At 36.4% G+C, this 19,840-nt stretch overlaps 1 pseudogene; it reads left to right on the top strand.

The window, feature by feature from the left end:
- Window positions 1-9,315: 9,315 nt before the first annotated feature.
- The window catches only part of LOC115523719, a 71,262-nt pseudogene continuing 60,737 nt past the window's right edge, over window positions 9,316-19,840 (top strand).

Raw genomic sequence — 19,840 nt, 5'->3', positions numbered from 1 at the left:
CAGCTCGGAGCCTGGAGCCTGTTTCAGATTCTGTGTCTCCCTCTTTCTGCCCCTCCCCTGTTCATGCTCTGTCTCTCTCTGTGTCAAAAATAAATAAATGTTAAAAAAAATTTTTTTAATAAAAAAAAGAATAAAGAATCAGAAAGAAAGTACAAAACAGCCAGAAAACAATTAAAATAATGTCAATAAGTATATAGCTCTACAAAAATTAGGTGTGAATACACAAAATTTTACAGTCAAAAGATACAGAGTGGCTAAATGGATAAAAAACAAGACCCATCTACATTTTGTCTAAAAAGAGTCACTTCAGATGTAAGGACACATAGACTGAAAAAGAAGGGAAGGAAAAAGACATTTCATGCGAATGGAAATGAAAAGAAAGCTGGGGTAGATTCACCTAGGAAAAAACAGCCTTTAAAACAAAGACTGTAATAAAAGACAAAGATGAGCATTACAGATTCATACAGGAGTCAATCCAATTAAGAAGATGAATGTTTGTTCCAATATTTAAGGTAGGAACAGGATGGCCATCAAGAAATCTTAATGACGTTATTGCTTAAATGTTTAAAGACATTATCACAAAGCAGATTAATTTTTCATTAGCAGGTAGCTATTCTTTTGGCAATAACCTTCTTGCTGAGCATTTAACTTATTAGTCTGTGCCCAAAGAACAATTTGTAGATACCTGGAGTATGGTTTTATTTATAAATTATTTTGTTAATTTTACTCTTTAATTCTACTAAGGCTTATTACCTTGATCAATGTTTATATATATTTAAAGAATTAACATCTTGGAACAAAAAACCATGACTCCACAACCATACATGTCCAAAATTTGCTAAGAGATAGACAGTGTCCCCTGCACCATTTTAAAGAGAGAGGGAGGCAAATCACAAGAGACTCCCAAATACAGAGAACAAACTGAGGGCCACTGGAGGCATGTTGAGCAGGGAGATGGGCCAAACGGGTGATGGGCACCAAGGAGAGGACTTGTTGGCATGAACATCGGGTATTACATGTAAGTGATGAATGACTAAATTCTACTCCTGAAATCATTATTACACTACATGCCTACCAACCTGGTTTTAAATAAAATTAAAAAAAAATTTTAAAAGTGTTACACATTTTCTTCTTTAAAAACTCTATAGAGTTAGTACTATTAGATGTATGTTCTTAAATGAAATGACATTAGTGAGGTTTTAAGAACCTGCCAAAATTCACAGGGCTTTGAATTCTGTGAATTGAATTGATGACGGTGGGACTTGAAACTTCAGCTCTCTGACTTCTATTTTTTTTTTTTTTTTGAAAACTAACATTGCCTCCCTAAAATTCTTAAATTAATGAGTGAAATGCAGATATTTTCACTAATTAACCAACACAAATACCCTTTAAATTGTAAGTATAAAAAAGGGACATTCATATTTATTTCTTTTTTTCAGAGAGAATCAGAGTATTTTATTTTAGCTCAGTTGTATCTGTCTTTTGGCTTATCGACACTGTTTAATAATTACCAAATCTGTATATTATATCAATGTGATTGATATTATATCAATGTGATTAAGTTGTACAGAAGTTAAACTGTAGTTACAAAATTTAGAAAGAAAGCTTTTGCCTTTCTACTTAATTCCTTCTCTTCAACTTAGAAAATCGCTCATTGCCAGCATATGTGTATATATTTTATATCAATACTTTTGCTAACATCTGTTCAAAGGAGTGGCTTAATTTAGATGTAAATAACAAATTATGATGTATATATCTGTGTGGGCACAAGCATGTAGTACCCTTACATTTATATTAAATGAGTTTCCTTTTGGAATAATGACATTGACTACAGTAATTGAATTATGTGATATCTCTTAAAATTTGGATAGAACCTTATCTATTAAATTACAGAAAATAACTTAAAGCTAAAAGTAAAATTAATTTTCAGTCATTTCATAGCTTTCAAAATTTAACAGTTTTTAATAATTAGAGATATACATTACTAGACAAATCATTTTTTAAAAGACTCTCAATAACCCCCCCTCCACTTTATTTAATTCAATGATATAGACAAGAGGCTACAGCTAAATTCTTATTGCTTTCTGGGGTGGGGACAATATTTTGTTGCAATCATGGTAATTTGTCTTCTTTAATCTACTATGTGTTGGCAGTTCTTGCAAAATACTACAGTCATTAATGGTGCTTCTCAAAAATTCTGCATGTATACATTTTACATAAGTCATAATTTTCATTGTTTTTTTATTCCAGTATTTTATTTGCACAGATTCATTGTGCCAAATTTCTAGCCTCACCCAAAAGTATCTCTCAAGCTTTAAAAACTCCACTACTGTTAATTTTTTTTAACGTTTTTTTTTTTTTAATTTGAAAAAATACAAATCAGTTTATTAAGTCCCTGGGGGTATTTGTTTGTTTGTTTGTTTGTAATTTTATTTTTTTAAATTTACATCCAAATTAGTTAGCATATAGTGCAACAATGATTTCAGGAGTAGATTCCTTATTTGCAAATGGCAAGATTTCATTCTTTTTGATTGCCGAGTAATACTCCATTGTATATATATATACCACTTCTTAATCCATTCATCCATCAATGGACATTTGGGCTCTTTCCATACTTTGGCTATTGTTGATACTACTGCTATAAACATTGGGGTGCATATGTCCCTTCGAAACAGTACACCTGTATCCGTTGGATAAGTACCTAGTAGTGCAATTGCTGGGTTGTAGGGTAGTTTTATTTTTAATTTTTTGAGGAACCTCCATACTGTTTTCCAGAGTGGCTGCACCAGCTTGCATTCCCATCGGATGGATCATATATTAAGCCACAAAACAAGTCTCGGTAAGTTTAAGAAGACTGCAGTCAATCAAATATCATTTCCAACCACAATGGTATAAATTTACAAGTCAATTACAAGCAGAAAACTGAAAAAATTATCAATATGTGGAGATCAAACAAGCTACTGAAAACCAATGGGTCAAAAAAGAAATTAAAAAATACCATGAGACAAATGGAACACACCAAAGTGTACGGGATGCAGCAAACCGGTACAAGGAGCAAAGTGTATAGCAAGAAAAGCCTATCTCAAGAAACAAGAAAAATCTCACACAACCTAAGTTTACGCCTGAAGGAACCAGAGTAAGAATAAAAAACAAAGTCCCAAGTGAGTAGAAGGAAGGAAATAACAAAGATTAGAGCAGAAATAAATGAAATACTTTAGGAAGACAATAGACAAGATCAATGAAACTAAGACTGGTTATTTGAAAAGACAGACAAAATTGGTAAAACTTTAGCCAGACTTATGAAGAAAAAAGGAGAAAGGACCCAAGGAAATAAAATCAGAAATGAAAACTGAGAAGCTAGAACTGATGCCATAGAAATACAAAGAATCATAACAGACAGCTATGAACAATTATATGCCAACTAATTAGACAATCCGGAAGAAATGGTTAAATTCCTAGGAACATCCAACTTACCAACACTGAATCATAAAGAAATAGAAGATCTAAACAAACCAATAAAGAATAAAGAGGTTGAATCAGTAATGAAACCCTTCCAATACAGAAAAGCCTAGGACCAAATAGTTTTCCTGGTAAATTCAACCAAACATTTAAGAAAAATTAATGCCTATCTTTTTCAACTCTTGCAAAAAATTGAAGATACAGGAACACTCCCAAACTCATTTTCTGAGGTCAGCATTAACTCGATACCCAAACCAATTAAAGGCAGTACAAGAAAAGAAAAAAGAAAGAAAGAAAATTACAGGCTGGTATCCTTGAGGAACACAGATATAGAACTCTTCAAGAAAATACTAGCAAACCAAATTCAACAATACATTTAATGTATTATACATCATGATCAAGTGGGATTTATTCCAGGGATGCTTGGATGGTTCAACATCTGCAAATCAATCAGTGTAACACATTGCATTAACAAAATGAAGGATAAAAATCATATGATCATCTCAATGGATATACAAAAAGCATTGGACGAAATTTGACATCCATTTATGATCTCAAAGTGAGTATGTATGGAACGTACCCCAACATAATAAAGGTCATATATGACAAGCCCACAGCTAACATCATACTTCTTGGCAAAAACCTAAAAGCTTTCCCCTTAAGATCAGGAACAAGACGAGGATGCCCACTCTCGTCACTTTTATTTAACAGAGTAGTGGAAGTCCTTGACAGAGCAATTACACAAAAACAAAAATAAATGTCATCCATATTAGAAAGAAGAAGCAAACTATCACTATTTGTGGATGAATGATCATATATACAGGGAACCCTAAAAACTCCACCAAAAAAACCCCTGAGCTAAAAAAAACAAATTCAGAAAAATTGCAGGGTATAAAATCAATAAACAAAAATCTATCACATTTTTAAAAAATTTTTAACGTTTATTTATTATTGAGAGACAGAGCATGAGCATGGGAGGGGAAGAGAGAGACACACACACACACAGAATCTGCAGCAGGGTCCAGGCTCCAGCCGTCACCACAGAGAGCCCGACGTGGGGCTCGAATTCGCAAACTGCGAGATCACGACGTGAGCTGAAGTCGGACGCTCAACCAACTGAGCAACCCAGGCACCCCAAAATCTATTGCATTTTTATACACTAACAACAAACTATCAGAAAGAGAAATTAAGGAAAGAATCCCATTTATAGTTGCATCAAAAAGAATAGAATATCTTATTATAAATCTAACCAAGAAGGTGAAAGATCTATAATCTGAAAACTATAAGATATTGATGAAAGAAATTGAAGACTCAAATCAATGAAAACATATACAGTACTCATGGATTGGAAGAATTAATACTGCTAAAATGTCCATACAACTATAAGCAGTATACAGGTTCAGTGCAATCCCTACCAAAATTCCAGTGTCATTTTTCATAGAAATAGAACAAACAATAGTAAAATGTGTTTGGAACCAAAAAAAATTCCAAATAGCCAAAGCAATTTTGAGAAAGAAGACCACAGCTGGAGGCATCACATTTGCTGATGTAAATTATATTACAAAGCTATCTGTATTGACACAGACCAATACACCAGAAGAGAAAGTCCACAAATCAACCCAAGTATAAATGGTCAATTAATTTAAAACAAAGAGGCAAGAATATATAATGGGAGAAGAGACAGTCTCTTCAAAAAATGATGTACAGAAAGCTGGGCATCCACATGCAAAAGAATGAAACTGGATCACTATCTTACACCATACACAAAAATTAACCTAAAATGGATTAAAGGATATAAAACCAGAAACCATGAAACTCCTGGAAGAAAATATCTCTTGACATCTCTCTTGGTGATTTATATATTTTGGCTCTGACATCAAAGGCAATGACAACAAAAGCAAAATAAGCAAATGGGACTACATCAAACTCAAAAGCTTCTGCACAGCAAAGGAAACCATTGACAAATTTAAAAGGCAACTTACTAAACAGGAGAAGATATTTACAAATCATATAACTGTTAAGGTATTAATATCCAAAATATATAAAGAGCTTATACAACTCAGTAATAACAAAAACTCCAGTTAAAAAAAAATGGGCAGAGGATGTAAATAGACATTTTCCCACCAAAGAGGTACATGAAAAGATGCTCATCACTAACCATCATGAAAATAGCAAATCAACACCACAATGTAGTATCACCTCACACCTGTCCGAATGGTGGTTATCAAAAAACAAAAAATGACAAATGTTGACAAGGATATAGAGAAAAGGGAACCCTTGCGCACTGCTGGTGGGAATGTAAATAGGTGCAGCCACTATGAAAAATAGTAACGAGGTTCCTCAAAAAATTAAAAATAGAACTACCATACAACCCAGCGATTCCACTTCTAGGCAACAATCTGAAGAAAGTGAAAACACTAATTTGAAAAGATATATGCACCCCATGTTCATTGCAGCATTACTTACAACCTAAGCATCCACTGATAGATGAACGGATAAAGATGTGGTCTATGTACACAATGGATTATTCAGTCACATAAAAAATGAATTTTTGCCATTTGTGACAACACGGATAGACCTTATGGGTATTATGCTAAATGAAATAGGTCAGAGAAAGACAAATACCACATGATTTCACTTATACGTGGAGTCTAAAGGAAGAAAACAAATGAACAAACAAAGCAAAGCAAAACATAGATACAAAAAAAAAATAGGCTGGTGTTTGCCAGAAGGGAAGGGGTTGAGGGGTAGGCCAAATGGTGGGAAGTGATCAAGAGGTATAAACTTCTAGTTATAAAATAAATGAGTCCTGCAGGTGTAATGTAAAGCATGGCAACTACAGTCAATCAAACTGTATTACAAATTTTGGGGAGAAAATGACCAAATAGAAATACCAGAACTAAAAAATATAACATCTGAAATGGAAAAACCATGGGACAGGCTTAATAGCAGATTGATTTAAAGGTCAATAACTTGAAGACAGAACCATAGAAATTATCCAATTCTAACAAAAGAATAAAAGAATGAAAACATAAGCAAACCTCAGTGATCTGTTGGGCAATACCGAGAGTTCTAGCATACATACAGTCGGATTCCTTAGAAAGAAGGGAAAAAATGGAGAAGAAATTTAAAAGAAAAACGGTTGAAATATAAACAAATCCATGAATCTCAGAGAACCCCAGTCTAGAAAAATACAAAGGAAACCAAATAATATAGACTGCACAAAACCAAACAGAAAAAGATACCTTAAGGCAGTGATACCCTACTGCCATCAGATAAAAATGGAGATAAAACGTATGATGTCTTTAACGTGGTAGGAATTAAAATATTGCCAATCTACAGTTCTATATTCAGTAAAGATGACCTTTAAAAATGAAGGCAGGGGCGCCTGGGTGGCTCAGTCGGTTAAGCGTCCGACTTCAGCTCAGGTCACGATCTCACGGTCCCTGAGTTCGAGCCCCGCGTCGGGCTCTGGGCTGATGGCTCAGAGCCTGGTACCTGCTTCCGATTCTGTGTCTCCCTCTCTCTCTGCCCCTCCCCCCTTCATGCTCTGTCTCTCTCTGTCTCAAAAATAAATAAAATGTTAAAAAAAAATTTAAATAAATAAATAAAAATGAAGGCAAGGGGCACCTGGGTGGCTCGGTCAGTTAAGCTCTGATTTTTGGCTTCGGCCCAAGGAATTGATCTCATGGCTCCTGGGATTGAGCCCTAGTTCCTGCTCTGTGCTGGCAGCAAGGAGCCCGCTCAGGATTCTCTTTCCGGCCCTTCCCTGCTCATACTCACCCTCTCTCTCAAAATAAATAAATAAACATGTAAAAAAAAAAAAGAAAGAAAAGAAAAATGAAGGCAAAATAAATATATTTTCAGACTAATAAAAGCTGAATCTATTGCCAGCAGACCTGCACTCTAAGATCTCCAAAAGGAAATTCTTCACCCCAAAGGGAAATGACACTATATAAAACTCAAATGTCCAAGAAAGAATGAAGCACACATGGAATTGTGCACATAGGGGTAAATATATTTTATTATTTTTCTTTATTTTTTAATTTTAATTTATATCCAAATTGGTTAGCATATAGTACAACAATGATTTCAGGAATAGATTCCTTAATGCCCCTTACCCATTTAGCCTATACCCCCTCCCACAACCCTGTTTGTTCTCTATTTTTTTTTTTAATTTTAAAAATCATTTTATTTATTTTTGAGAGAGCGTGTGAGCAGGGAGCAGAGAGAGACACACACAGAATGCGAAGCAGGCTCCAGGCTGTCAGCACAGAATCCTATTGGGGGCTTGAACCCACGAACTATATCATGACCTGAGCCAAAGTAGGATACCCAACCCACTATGCCACCCAGGTGCCCCTGTTTGTTCTCCATATTTAAGAGTCTCTTATGATTTGTCCCCCTCCCTGTTTTTATATTATTTTTGTTTCCCTTCACATAGGGGTAAATATAAAAGCTATCCTTTTTTCCCCTTCCCTTAATATCTGTAAAGACTACTCACTCTGAAAGCCAAATTTTAACAATGTACATGGAGTTTATATCTTATGTATAAATAAAATATGTGAACAGTGACACAAAGGATTGAAGAAATGAAATGCACTGTTGCAAATCTCTATTTTTTTTACTAAGTGATATTAACTTTAAGTGGATTGTGGCAACATAAAAGCAACCAGTTAAAAATAACAACAAATATGAAAAGATGTACCTAAAAAGCATCAAGTAAAATAAAATAGTTTTTAAAAAGTAATGCAGTTATCACCTGACTTATTCAAGTAGGAACATCATCGTATCATGTCCTTAAGACTTGACGTTGGCTCGCCAAAGCTTTGGTGCTTATTTTTTAGTTTTATACATTAACATGCCATCTCTACATTTGAGAAATGTCCTGTGCTAACGACATATACAACAGGATTTTACAAATTTATTCTCACACGCATACTAACAAATAGCATACATACAAAGGAAAATTCCAGAACTCCACTCCCATATATGCCTTCCCCTTTCCAAACTTCTCCCGTAGTGGAGCACCGCCAAGTACGCCTCAGTGCCTAATCTAATTTACTTCTGTCCAGTTCTGATTTTTTGTATAATGTCAGGGGCGTTAGACTCCTCTAGCTCCAATCGGTGGATTGTGCTCCTCCCCAATGACCACCACAGACCTGAAACCCAGGAGTTAGAAAAAAGCATTTGTGCTGAAGGGTGGTAATTAACCAACGGCATTCCCCAATCCCCCCTCCACCCCAGTGTCAGGAAACACTGGCAACCCTACTTCTTCCTTTTTCACCCACGGAGTCCCTCCCTTCCTGCCTCTCAAATCAAGTTGGCCTCCTCCAACCCTTTGGGGGAAGAAAACAAAATGCCTGGGCCCGCGCCAAGGGTCTGGTGGTGGGAACAGAGGCAAATTAACAGGGCTCGGGCAAAGTGGGTGTTTTTTTTTTTTTTTTTTCTTTTCCTTTCCATGCTCTGTAATCTCGGTCAGGAAAACTCTTCCTCACAGGCTGTGGAACCTGCGTCTCTGATTAGATGCAACCGTCGACTTGCCCTTACCTTTCTCTTCCCCTCACACTAGAGCTGCGACAACCTTTCTCCCCGGGTCCCCCTCCCGCTCCTTTCTCATTCGGAAGCCCACGCCTCCCGGGACCACCGACCCGAGGCGCCTGAGCGCGGAGCGCGGAGCGCGGGGGGCGGGGTCGGAGGCCCGAGCGGCCGCGCGCCCCGGGGGAGGGTCCGGGCGAACCGGGACCACGCCCCCGAGCCCCGCGCCGCCCCCTCCCCTCCAGGCTTTAGTTTGTTTTTAATTTGGAAAGCCCTCCTCTTCCTGCCCCCTTCCTCCGCTCCTCCTCTTTTCTCGGCTCCGCTAGGAAAGTTAGACCCCGGCCCGGCGTCGCGGGTGCCGAACGGACGGCGGGCCCGGCGGTGAGTGGGCCTGCAGGGCGGGCGAAGAGCGGGGTCCCGGCGGTGGGCGCCGAGCTGCGTGGGGAGGGAGGCGGGGGCCTGTGGGCGTCCTGGGCTGGCCCTCGGCGGCCAGCTGCGTGGCGCGCTGCTCCCGCAGGTGGCGCGGGATTGCGAAGCGCGTCTTCCCCGAGAGGAGGCGGGACCGGCGGGGAGGTGTGCGCCCTGGGAGAACCGGTTGCGCTTCCCAGTGCTTTCGGCCCGGCTTTCTTGCGCCCCCAGTCGGAAGAAGTCGCGTGGCCGGGCTACTCTCGCCACCCCTGCGTCTCTGTCCCCTGGCAGGTTTCCACCTGACCGACTCCTCTTGCATGCCGTAATGAAAACTTAGCTCGATAGTTCTCATTCTTCAGGATGAGGGAACACGTGATAAGAACAAAAATACCTAAAATGTGACTGCATAAAATAAAAAAAATGCATGGCAGATTCCAATAATAAAGGCCAATGAGACATTTCAAAAATATTTCAACATATAGTAAAGTTCTCATAATCTTTCTATAAAGAACTCAAATCGAAAACAAGAAAAACTAAGATAAAAATGGACAAATGGCAGCTTGTAAAAAAGGAGATACAGATGACTTTCAAACAACAAAAATTAGTCAACCTCATTATTGTAAGAAACCGATCCAGCTATTCTGCTCCCAGGTATATGCCCAAATTTCCCATTAAATTATTAAATTTCCATTAAGTAGCCAGTTAATTGCAGTCATTAAGAACAAGGTTTGTATGAATTGAAATGTGATCAATATGAAGACTTTAGTAAATTTAAAAACAAATAAACACACAAGACTGTCATGTGTATTATAAGGTACTATAAATATTTGTGTCCCTTCAGAATTGGTATATTGAGTCCTAATACCCAGTGTGGTAGTGTAGAACCTTTGGGAAATGCTGAGTTTACAAGGATGCCACCCTCATGAATGGCCTCTTATTAAAATATGAGGCAAGGAAAGATCTCTCTCCTTTCCAGTTTGTGAGGTTACAGTAAGTCTGCATCTGGGAAGAGGGACTTCACCAAATCAGGCTGGCCCCCTGATCTTGGACTTCCAGCCTCCAGAACTGTGAAAAAAAAAACATTTGTGGTTTATAAGCCTCCCGGTTTATGGTATTTTTGTTATAGCAGCACAGATGGACTAAGACGCAAGGTGTATATATTAGTTTGGTTCTTAGAATATCTCCCAAAAGACAAAGTATCTGGTATCTCTAAAGAGTAGCTTTAAAGATAAGAAATGGGGATTGGGGCAGAATGAATTTGTATTTTTCATGATATAAGTACTCCATGACTGCTTGAATTTTATGTTGTGTTTGTCTACAGATAACACCTATTCCAAAGAGTCTATTTTTAGATATTTATTTAAATGTATTTATTTAAATTCAAGTTAGTTGACATACTGGTTTCAGGAGTAGAGCCCAGTGATTCATCATTTGCATATAACACCCAGTGCTCATGCCAACAAGTGCCCTCCTTCATGCCCATCACCCCCCACCCACCTCCCCTCCAGCAACCCTCAATTTTCTCTCTGTCTTTAAGAGTCTCTTATGGTTTGCCTCCGTTTTTATTTTTCCTTCCCTTCCCCTAAATTCATCTTTTGAGTTTCTCAAATGAGTTTCCACATATGAGTGAAATCATTTCTCTTTCTCAGACTTATTTTTCTTAACATAATACACTCTAGTTCCATCCACATTGTTGCAGATGGCAAGATTTCATTCTTTTGATCGCCAAGTAATATTCCATTGTGTATGTGTGTGTATATATATACATAATACACACACATGCACACACACACACATATCTTTATCCAGTCCATTAGTTGATGGACTTTTGGGCTCTTTCTACAATTTGGCCAGAAGGAATCCTTATTTTTCATGATATGAGTACTCCATGACCGCTTGAATTTTTTGTTATTGTTTGTCTGCAGATAACACCTATTCAAAACGAGTCCATTTTTATAAATGTAAGATTTCTTGTCAAAGTGATTCAATCTCATAGGCCGCATGATCTCCTGCTTTGTTACAATTTTCGATACTAGAAGACTAGATGGGTAATAATACAATAAGACATTATCTGTTAATCCAGATATAATTAACATGGTAAGTCTATTATACATCTTATATAAACCTCGTGAGAACATTGTTCTTCCAATATTTTTATACTTCATAATGGCAAAAACTATTCCTTGAAAGCTAAGATTGAGAGAGACCTAATCGTCTCTAAAGCATTTAAACTAATTTAATATACTTAATAAAATTTATCCAGGAACTGTAGTTATAGGCTTGCTTCCATTCAGTCTCATGCTTTTATTTTAAAATAAAGCCACAAACTGACCTTTACAATCCTTAACATTTACCAAAAAGAAAAGAAGGAAATATTCTATCATATACCGTTTGTTTGGACAGTCATAGCATGAATAAAATAAGGAATATATTCATGTAGATTACAAAAATGGTAATATAAAATTGATTAGATTTTGCCAAATGTCATTTAGTCATAGTGAAAAGCATTCACCTCTCAAGTTTTTTTTTTAATGATCGATTCCATGATAATAATTAAATGAATACATTACATTTCAGGGGCAGAGAGAGAGGGAGTGACAGATTTGGAAGCAAGCTCCAGGCTCTGAGCTGTCAGCACAGAGCCCGATGCAGGGCTCCAACTCAGGAACGTGAGATCATGACCTGAGCCAAAGTTGGATGCTTAACCAACTGAACCACCCAGGCGCCCCCCCCCCTTTTTTTTTAATTTTTGATTTTTAATTTTTGTTTTTTTAACAACAGCTATCTAGATCTTAAGTAACCAAGAAACTGATGAAACTCATCAACACAGTATGCTGCAAGAGCCAAGATTAAAAACCTATTAAGAGAATTGAACTTGAAAGAGTGTGCATAAACTATGCCTCTGGTGAACTCAGAAGGTCTTTTTACTTACAGATTCACTACAAGAGACTACTTTGTCAGTTCTGGGGTTTTCAATAGATTAACTTTTATTTAATTTTTCAAGGTCATCACAACAAATACATGTTACTTTTATATTTTTAATTTAGTGGTATTGGGCATTCTAAATGTAAATAGGCGTTTTTGCTGCTACTATAGATGACTTCAAATTACAGTGATTCTTGCCTTTTTTTCTTTGCTTTGCTATAAAATATACATATAAAATTTGTTATAAAATATAATATATACATGTATAAAATATACCATTTTAACCATTTTTAAGTGTATGGTGCAGTGGCAGTTCTATTTTATTTTTTCAACTTATTCAGATTATTACAATCTATTATACATTGCTTACATTTTATTTCCTCTAGGTTTTTCAGACTTTTTAAAAACAAAATTATCCACATTATAATTACTCATATTATAAACATTTTATGATTTTTCCAAAAGGAACCATACCTTTTATAGTTGGCAATAAGATTGTACCAGGGGGTTTCACTATAATTTATTTACTTAACCATTATGAAATATGTGCATTATTTTTCTTGAGTTTCAACATGATGAAAAATATGCAGTGTTTACACTGTCCAGAACAAATTCAAGTATAACTGTTTAAAAATATATTTGGGGCGCCTGGGTGGCTCAGTCGGTTAAGCATACGACTTTGGCTTAGGTCATGATCTCATGGTTTGTGAGTTCAAGCCCTGCGTCAGTCTCTGTGGTGGCAGCTCGGAGCCTGGAGCCTGCTTCGGATTCTCTGTCTCCGTCTCTCTCTGCCCCTCCCCCACTTGTGCTGTCTCTCTCTATCAAAAATAAATAAAATATTTAAAAAATATATATTTAGCCATTTTCTTTTTCTGAAGCATTTTGGATAATATTTAAATGCTTGAGAAGGTAGGAAGATGACTAAACGTTTTGGAGATATTTTCATTAAATTGACAAAAAGTTTGGGAGATAAGCCAGTTGTTTGTAGGAACAGTATATATCCTATTAATCATCCATTTTTAAAATATTTACTATTTTAGATACTCCAGAATAGTATTTTAACTGGTTTAATAAATGATTAATGTTACAATATAAGAATATATATTTACTTAAAAAAATCTTCAGCAACTTGACCTAATACAAAAATCACAACAAAATGCCTCTTTTAAAGTTTGCTATAGAAGGTTTCAATTTGTATTTCAATTTTATTCTCAATTATTTTTGTATTATTTTAATATCAAAGGTTTATTAGTTGCAAGTTTTTCAGAAAGTACCCAAGAGAAAAGAAATAATCTGTAAATTTGATCATGTCTTAGGTTCTTGGGATCATTCCCCTAGGTCATAATTACTTACCTTTAGTAATTCTATAATTCTGTAATTGAATAAGTACATGCATACAATAAAAAAGACACTAATTCCTTTTTCAAAAAGCAGAAGTTATTTTTTTTTTTTATCTTGGATTGGATTTTGGTAGCAGAGACAGACCGCTGTCCCAGGAATGAATAGTAATAGGTATGTTTGAACAAATGATGACTTGAGAGATGACAGAAGTGAAATCTGGGGTGCCCGCCATGGTTCATGACACAGTTTGTCATACCTGTGCACAGTCCTTCATTAAGACCCATCTATGTAGCGGTTTTTTTTTGCAGCAAATTTCATCATCTTGAGATTGGATGCCAATATGACCTAATAGATGATCATTGCCCATAGCTAAATTTTATCCCAGCTAGCAATTCAGTCTTGAATTCGATAAATTTACAGCGGTGTAATCACATTTTTAAGAAGAAAAGGAAAGCTTCTGTTTAAATTTTAAGGGTTCTCTAAATGTACATGAGAAATGTAAATCAGTCAGGTTGCAGGTAGAGAATAGAGTGTTATCAGTAAATATTTCAGTGGTACCAGGAAGTTATGCTTATTTGTAGACAATCCCAAGTTGTATTTGGGAGTAAACCCAGTATAATATGAGGTCAGTTTCAGGGATACTGCTGCATGATCGCCTTTGAGTTGAGCAGATCCTTGAAAAATAAACAGTCCCAGAGAGTTCACCATAGTTAAGACCTATTATTTTTATTAATTTAAAAACATTTTCTAATTTCCCATGGATTATTGAGAAATATTTCATTTCTAAGTTTTGGAGGTTTTTCTCTTATCCATGAGTTAGTGGTCCCTAGTTTAATTCCATTATGGTCAGAGAACAAACTTCATGTAATATAACATATATATTTAGTAATTAATATTCAAAAATTAAAACCCCATAAACTGATATTTCTGATCATTGGGGTCTTCAATTATCGGTATATAAATGCCGCATCTTTATACATCTAACCACTCCTTATGAACATACTTTAAACTTCTGAAAAAAAAAATTTCAATCTTTCTCTTTAAAACATTCTAATTTCTTTGTTCTTGTCATTGAAGTTAGTTTTAACTTTACATTTAACAAGAGTTATCTGTTCAGGAATTTTGAAATATGGCTATTTAACCTATCTTTTCCAGCCTTGTGGTTTGATATTGTAAATAATTTAACATAATAATCCTAGAAGAAAACAAAGGTAGTAAGCTTTTTGACATTAGTCTTAGTGATACTTTTGCATCTGTCTCATCAAACAAGTACAGCAAAAGCTAAAATAAGCAAGTGGCACTAAATCAAACTGAAAAACTTTTGCATAGTTGCGGAAACCATCATCAAAATGAAAAGGCAAACTACTGAATGGGAGAAGATATTTATAATGATATATCTGATAAGGGATGAATGTCCAAAACATATAAAGAGCTCCTATAACTCAATATGAAAAAAAAAAGTTCGGCTAAAAATGGGCAGAGAATATGAACAGTCATTTTTCTAAAGAAGACATACAGACTTCCAACCAGCCCACGAAAAGATGTACCGCCTCATTAACCATCAGGAAAATGCAAATCAAAACCACAATGAGATATCACACTGTCAGAATGGCTGTTACCAAAAGACAAGAAATAACAAGTGTTGGTGAGGATGTGACAAAAAGGGAACCCTTGTGCACTGTTGGAAATATAAATTATTTCAGTCACTATTAAAATAGTATGGAGTTCTCAAAAAATTAAAAAATTACCGTACAATCCAGCAATCCCACTTCTAGGTAGGAGAATGGACTACATAGGTGAAGAGGATTAAGAAATACAGTTTTCCAGTTATAAAAAATAGATAAAGGGGCGCCTGGGTGGCGCAGTCGGTTACGCGTCCGACTTCAGCCAGGTCACGATCTCGCGGTCCGTGAGTTCGAGCCCCGCGTCGGGCTCTGGGCTGATGGCTCAGAGTCTGGAGCCTGTTTCCGATTCTGTGTCTCCCTCTCTCTCTGCCCCTCCCCCGTTCATGCTCTGTCTCTCTCTGTCCCAAAAATAAATAAGAAACGTTGAAAAAAAAAAATTAAAAAAAAAAAAATAGATAAATATGATGGGGCTATAATGTACAACAAAGGGAACATAGTCAATGTTACAACTTTGTATGGTGACAAATGGGAACTAGACTTAATGTGACCTTTTAGCAATGTATGTAAATATTGAATAATTGTGCTGTACACCTGAAACCAATACAATATTATATGCCAAATATTCTTCAAGAAAAAAGAAATTAACCAAATACCATCACTTCAAAATAGCTCAAAAACCAGGCCTACCTGATTATGAAATGAACTTCAAATCCAAAGAAACGTATGTTTGAACGGGTCATTTCCACTTTTGATTCTACCAAATCTGTCACCAGAACTGCTAGGTTTTGTAGAGACACTAAAAAGTGGCTCATTAAAATATATTTACTTTTCTAGTCGGTTTTCCCTCCCCGTCCTACCTCCGAGGCAAGTACCAAAGGGATCTGGTGTGGCTGAAAGGCAAGCATCTGCAGCCTTTGAGGCACATGCGGAGCTGTGGCTTTGAGGGAGCTAGGTTGCCTGTGCTTGGGTCCTGGAGAGATGCCTTTGAGCTTCTCTGTGCTACTGTTTCCCTCTCTGTTATGCTACCTGTTCTCTAGAACTTTTTACAAAATGAAATGGATTGATATTTCTAAACTGTCTTCGAAGGTGCGGGGGAAGTGACAGTTTAAAGACAGAGATGGTCGATAATGATGGGATCAAATTCTGATTCAATAGATTGGCCATAAAAATAATAATCAGTTTTGGATATCTCAGGTATCTTAGCCTTCCCCATACGCTGATGTAAGCTTAAGAAGTTTCAGAAATGTTCAGAAAAGAAGGTAAGCAAAAGAATGCTTATTAAGTTTAGGGAATTCACCACAAGAATCTAGTTACACCCTCAATGTGTAAGCTTGGGAAGGAGCAGAGTCCATATTTCTGGGTCTCCCTGCCAAATCTGATTTGAATCATTCCTTATTAACAATTTCACTGTGCCTGTACTGGAAAATATGTGTTAATTTTGGTTTATTCACTTATAGAATGCTAGCAACTCAACTATGTTGATGTTCAATACAGAATCCACAGGCAAGCTAAATGGAGATACGTTGCATTTGTTATTTTATTTTATTATTATTATTATTATTATTATTATTATTATTTTGCATTTGTTATTTTAAACTTCCTGTTGGGGAGGCTGCTTGCCTAAGTACCCATTACATTTGTATTTGTCCTTATCTTGCTTCATTTGAAGAAATTAATAAATTATATAGTTTTGAACTAGCAATAGATGATTTGAAGTGTCTCTTACAAAAGGAGGAATCAGATCCTTTTGAATGTGAGGTTAAAACTGCATAACAGTACTGTATCTGCTATTCTGCACTATGTCTTGCATTTTTAAAAATCTATTAAGCCAGTATAAGTTAAATTTTGTTTTGAGCAGTGCATTACTAGTATTTTCAAGTACTAGAAGGAATTAATTCTATTTAATGGTATTATAAAACAATAGCCATAATTTTCATGTAGTAATTTGACAACGATTAAAGGAAATGAATATTCAGTGCTAAGATGTTCATTCATATGTGATATGGGCTTAAACAGAAGGACCCTTACTAGAAAGAAAATATCTGAGCATAATGTTCCCAAATTCACCTATAGACCCAAAATCTTAACATAAATTATTTTATACCAAGGCAATAGACAATAACCATATGTACATAAAAACATTTATGTGAAAGGCTATTTTATAGTATTAATCATAATACCAAGAAAAATTAAAGCAATAACAAAATAGTTTGAATGAGTTAAGGTAAAGCCATTAATAGATTGCTTTGTAGTTACTAAAGTTGTGGTATGAGAAATATTTGTTACATCCAAAATATATTCATTAATGTATGACTATAATTATAGCCTAATTTTATTGTAAGATGTATTGTAACGCACTCTGCATGCATACACACAGAAATTCACATACACACAAATGGATTATGCCAACATTTTAGGGATGATTACTTTGGGAAGGTGAGAACAATGATGTAGCTCATTTCTTCTTTATGACTTTTTGCGTTTCTTGATTTTCTGTAGATACTTGTTACTTTGATAATAAAAACAATGTTTTATTGTATGTGTATGTTATTGTAATAATTTTCTAAAATTTCCAGCATGCTGGGGTGCCTGGGTAGCTCAGTCCGTTAAGCACCCGATTTTGGCTCAGGTAATGGTCTCACAGTTAGTGAGTTCAAGCCCCGCAACAGGCTCTGTGGTGACAGCTCGGAGCCTGGAGCCTGCTTTGGATTCTGTGTCTCCCTCACTCCCCGTCCCTCCCTCACTCACACTCTGTCTCTCTCTGTCTCTCTCAAAAATAAAAAAAAATAAATAAACATTAAAAAAAAATTGAAATTTTCAGCATGCTAATGCTGGAGGAGGTCATCGAGAGGATGTGACCACCAATTGACCTGTGAGCTGGACCTGGGCATTTGTGACTCATCCCTTCTCCTGTCCTTGGAATGTGTACTCTATGTGCTTTCACCAGCTGCCTCAGGACACAGCGTTGAGATAGTAATGTGGTGTTGAGACCTCGTGGATGGTGTACATGACAACCCAGGTAAGTCCTCCATATGAACTTATAGATTCTGGTGGTGGGTGTAAAGATCTACTCACAGCCTGCAGCCACCCAAGACCAGCCTTGTGTGTAAGGTCCCTTGTTTATTAAACTTGCTACCTGCCAATCTGGAGTGGTCTGCCTTTTTGTCCCCCCCCCCCCTGCTGCCTGTGGAGACTGGTTTCAGATTACATTCCAGAAGCTACCAAGGTTGTGAACTAAGCTTTAATCTACCTGTAACAATTAAATTGGAACAGCCGTCTATGGATATAGAAAAATAAATAACGTATTAACTTTTTACTGCAAAGACTACTAAATGATTCATTTTTAAGCACAGCATACTTACTTAGGATTATTGGCACATTAACATATATGAACCCAGCCTATATCCCTACTGTGAAATATGAGTTATGAAATTTGAACACTTTAAAAGTATTGTTCCTATTTACTAAGAGCTTTATCAAGGCTCTCACATAAACAAGCATAATTGTATAAATAGTCTCTCATTTTATATCGTAAAGCCTACTATAGTAACATAGAGTAAAAATACTCTATTTTTCGTATTGCAGGGTTGCAAAAAAAGACCTCTATGTTAAAGATTTAATGGATATTATATTTTCCTAATTTTCAGGTGTTTTTAACACTTTGTATCACCTGCTCTTTTAAGTCTATTGCTGTTGCTATCTAAATCCATTCATCTGAATGATACGACATGATGAAGCTATACTCAACTAACAGCAAACCCTGCAGACACTTAAGATGCACTCTCTTTTGTCTTCTAGTTAGCTAGGAATAGAAAAGACCCCTTCCACAATGTCTCCATTTTATTTTAGTCCATTCCAGTATTATGCTTCGTGTAAAACAATGCTCCTGAAACTTTACCTGCTAGAATTATAAACAGTGGAGGTGAGGAGGAAGCTAGTAGAGACAGCAAGAAGCCCAGCATAAAATCTTATGCATGGGTGCTCAATACTTGCTAAAAGGCTAACAGCTTTTTTATAGGCTATTCTTGAATATAGATATTTATTCTTGGTCTTTTCATTAGTTTATATATATTATCTATTGAAATAATAGTAATAATGAAACTTTACTGAGGGCTTGCCTGTGCCGGGCACCGTTTTAAATGCTTTCTACACAGGGTAGTTTTCATCTTTACAACGAGAGTTCTGTACGTGGATCTAACTATGATCACACCGTGTTATATAGGATAACCCCACAACAAGGAGATTGCCTGATTCACCCCCCCATTAAGGACATTTCTGGAACTTGAACCCACACTCTGGACCACTGTCCATGCCATCTGAAGTGTGCCAGCAGTGGCTGTTGGTCAGCCACCAGCTCCTCTGTCCTCCTCCATGTATCCCATCTTCTTTCAAAGGATATCCTCTTCTAACAGTTCTGTGTTAAACCCATAGAGGAAGATGGAGTGTAGTAGCTGCAGAAGATTTACAGAAACCATTTTCCCTGCTCCTGGTGAGTAAGAATCAGAAGGAATTGTCCAGACAGTGACCCCCTGGCTTTCTTTTCT

Source organism: Lynx canadensis, chromosome C2 (genome assembly GCF_007474595.2).
Source record: "Lynx canadensis isolate LIC74 chromosome C2, mLynCan4.pri.v2, whole genome shotgun sequence".
Classification (NCBI taxonomy): domain Eukaryota; kingdom Metazoa; phylum Chordata; class Mammalia; order Carnivora; family Felidae; genus Lynx; species Lynx canadensis.
Note: the sequence above shows the minus strand (reverse complement) of the source record. Positions and strands in the feature narration are given on the sequence as shown.